This window comes from Triticum dicoccoides, chromosome 6A (genome assembly GCF_002162155.2).
Source record: "Triticum dicoccoides isolate Atlit2015 ecotype Zavitan chromosome 6A, WEW_v2.0, whole genome shotgun sequence".
In the NCBI taxonomy this organism is placed as follows: Eukaryota; Viridiplantae; Streptophyta; class Magnoliopsida; order Poales; family Poaceae; genus Triticum; species Triticum dicoccoides.
In genome coordinates, this window is record NC_041390.1 from 276286015 (window position 1) to 276290234 (window position 4220).

The window sequence follows — 4220 nt, forward strand, 5'->3', positions numbered from 1 at the left end:
CCGGACGTCAAGAGGAGTTCCGGAATGGTCCGGAGGTAAATATTTATATATAGGAAGTCCTGTTTCGGCCATCGGGACAAGTTTCGGGGTCATCGGTATTGTACCGGGACCACCGGAAGGGTCCCGGGGGCCCACCGGGTGGGGCCACCTGCCCCGGGGGGCCACATGGGCTGTAGGGGGTGCACCTTGGCCTACATGGGCCAAGGGCACCAGCCCCAAGAGGCCCATGCGCCTAGGGAACCCTAGAGGGAAGAGTCCTCAAGGGGGAAGGCACCTCCGAGGTGCCTTGGGGAGGATGGACTCCTCCCCCCCTCTTAGCCGCACCCCTTCCTTGGAGGAGGGGGCAAGGCTGCGCCTCCCCCCTCTCCCCTGCCCCTATATATAGTGGAGGGGAGGGAGGGCATCCATACCTGAGCCCTTGGCGCCTCCCTCCCTCCCGTGACACCTCCTCCTCTCCCGTAGGTGCTTGGCGAAGCCCTGCAGGATTGCCACGCTCCTCCATCACCACCACGCCGTTGTGCTACTGCTGGACGGAGTCTTCCTCAACCTCTCCCTCTCTCCTTGCTGGATCAAGGCGTGGGAGACATCGTCGAGCTGTACGTGTGTTGAACGCGGAGGTGCCGTCTGTTCGGCACTAGGATCATCGGTGATCTGAATCACGACGAGTACGACTCCATCAACCCCGTTCACTTGAACGCTCCCGCACCGCGATCTACAAGGGTATGTAGATGCACTCTCCTTTCTACTCGTTGCTGGTCTCTCCATAGATAGATCTTGGTGTTATGTAGGAAATTTTTTGAATTTCTGCTACGTTCCCCAACACTTTTAACCTTTTCTTTAAACAACTTGGCATTTTCATAAGCTTGGGTTCTCCATTCATCAAGTGAGCTAATATCAAATAACCTCTTTTCACCGGCAAGTTTGAAATCATAGTTGAGATCTTTAATAGCCCAATATGCCTTATGTTCTAGTTCGAGAGGTAAGTGACATGCTTTTCCATATACCATTTTATACGGAGACATACCCATAGGATTTTTATATGCAGTTCTATAGGCCCATAATGCATCATCAAGTTTCTTGGACCAATTCTTTCTAGACCTATTGACAGTCTTTTCCAAAATTAATTTGAGTTCTCTATTACTCAATTCTACTTGACCACTAGACTGTGGGTGATACAGAGATGCAATTCTATGATTGACGTCATATTTAGCAAGCATTTTATGGAAAGCACCATGAATAAAATGTGAACCACCATTAGTCATTAAATATCTAGGGACTCCAAACCTCGGAAAAATAACTTCTTTAAGCATTTTAATAGAAGTGTTATGATCAGCACTACTAGTTGGAATATCTTCTACCCACTTAGTAACGTAATCAACATCAACTAAAATATGTGTATATCCATTAGAGGCAGGAAAAGGTCCCAGATAATCAAAGCCCCAAACATCAAATGGTTCAATAACAAGTGAATAATTCATAGGCATTTCTTGACGTCTACTAATATTACCAATTCTTTGACATTCATCACAAGATAGGACAAACTTACGGGCATCCTTGAAGAGAGTAGGGCAATAAAAACCGGATTGCAATACCTTATGTGTAGTTCTATCTCCCGCGTGGTGTCCTCCATAAGTTTCGGAGTGGCACTTGTGTAGGATCTGTTCCCGTTCATGCTCAGGTACACAATGTCTAATAACACCATCTACTCCTTCTTTATAAATATGTGGGTCATCCCAAAAGTAATGTCTCAAATCATAGAAGAACTTTTTCTTTTGTTGGTATGTGAAGCTAGGTGGTATAAATTTAGCAACAATGTAATTAGCATAATCAGCATACCAAGGAGTACTACGGGAAGTACTTATGACATTTATTTGTTCATTAGGAAAGCTATCATCAATAGGTAGTGGGTCATCAAGAACATTCTCTAACCTAGACAAGTTGTCTGCAATGGGGTTCTCAACTCCTTTTCTATCAACAATATGCAAATCAAATTCTTGTAGTAAGAGAACCCATCTAATAAGTCTAGGTTTAGCATCTTTCTTTTCCATAAGATATTTAATAACAGCATGATCAATGTGAATAGTTACTTTAGAATCAACAATATAAGGTCTGGACTTATCATAAGCAAATACAACTGCTAAAAGTTCTTTTTCAGTAGTAGCATAATTTCTTTGAGCATTGTCTAGAGTCTTACTAGCATAATGGATAACATTTAATTTCTTATCAACTCTTTTCCCTAGAACAACACCTACAGCATAATCGCTAGCATTACACATAATTTCAAAGGGTAAATTCCAATTAGGTGGCTGAACAATAGGTGTAGAGACTAATGCTTTCTTAATTATTTCAAATGCTTCTACACAATCATCATCAAAGACAAATGGTATATCTTTTTGTAATAAATTAGTCAGAGGCCGAGAAATTTTTGAGAAGTCCTTAATGAACCTCCTATAAAATCCGGCGTGACCAAGGAAACTTCTTATACCTTTGATGTCCTTGGGACATGGCATCTTTTCAATAGCATCAACCTTGGCTTTATCAACTTCAATACCTCTTTCATAAACTTTATGCTCCAAGACAATACCCTCATTAACCATAAAGTGGTACTTTTCCCAATTCAAGACAAGATTAGTTTCTTCACATCTCTGCAAAACTCGATCAAGATTGCTCAAGCAATCATCAAAAGAAGATCCATAGACGGAAAAGTCGTCCATGAAAACCTCACAAATCTTTTCACAGAAGTTAGAGAATATAGCCATCATGCATCTTTGTAAGGTAGCAGGTGCATTACATAAACCAAAAGGCATACATCTATAAGCAAAAGTACCAAAGGGCATGTAAAAGTAGTCTTTGATTGATCTTTAGCCGACACAGGTATTTGAGAGAAACCAGAATAACCATCTAGAAAGCAGTAATGTGTATGTTTGCATAATCTTTCTAGCATTTGATCGATAAAAGGTAAGGGGTAATGATCTTTCTTAGTAGCCTTATTTAATTTGCGGAAATCAATTACCATCCTATAACCTGTAATAATTCTTTGTGGAATCAATTCATCTTTATCATTAGGAACAACAGTAATACCTCCCTTCTTAGGGACACAATGAACATGACTTACCCACTGACTATCAGCAACGGGATAAATTATACCTGCCTCGAGAAGCTTTAGTATTTCTTTTCTTATCACTTCTTTCATTTTAGGATTCAGACGTCGTTGAGGATCACGAACTGGTTTGGCATCTGCTTCCAAATTTATATTATGTTGACATAGAGTGGGACTAATGCCCTTAAGATCATCAAGAGTATATCCAATAGTAGCATGGTGCTTCTTCAGAGTTTTCAATAATCTTTCTTCCTCATGCTCTGAAAGGTTAGCACTAATAATAACATGATATATCTTCTTTTCATCAAGATAAGCATATTTAAGATTATCAGGCAACGGTTTAAGCTCAAACACAAGATCACCCTTAGGTGGAGGGGGATCCCCTAGGATTTCAACAGGCAAATTGTGTTTCAGAACAGGTTCCTGTTTAAAGAATACTTCATCAATTTCCCTTCTTTCATTCATAAACATATCATTCTCATGGTCTAGCAAATATTGTTCTAAAGGATCACTAGGAGGTACGACAATAGAAGCAAGACCAATAATTTCATCCTTACTAGGCAATTCTTCTTCACGATGTTGTTTACTAAATTTAGAGAAATTAAATTCATGAGTCATATCATCCAAGCCAACAGTAACAACATTCTTTTCGCAGTCTATCTTAGCATTAACAGTGTTCAAGAAGGGTCTACCAAATATAATGGGACAAAAGCTATCTTGTGGGGAACCAAGAACAAGAAAATCAGCAGGATATTTAGTTTTCCCACACAAGACTTCAACATCTCTAACAATTCCCATTGGTGAAATAGTATCTATTAGCAAGTTTAATAGTGACATCAATTTCTTCTAACTCAACAGGTGCAATGTCATGCATAATTTCTTTGTATAAGTCAATAGGTATTGCACTAGCACTAGCACCCATATCACATAAGCCATGATAACAATGTTCTCCTATTTTAACAGAAATAATAGGCACGCCTACCACATGTCTATTTTTATCTTTAGCACAAGGTTTAGCAATTCTAGCAGTTTCACCGTAGAACTGAATAACATGCCCATCAATATTATCAGACAAGAGATCTTTAACAATAGAAATATTAGATTCTACTTTAACTTGCTC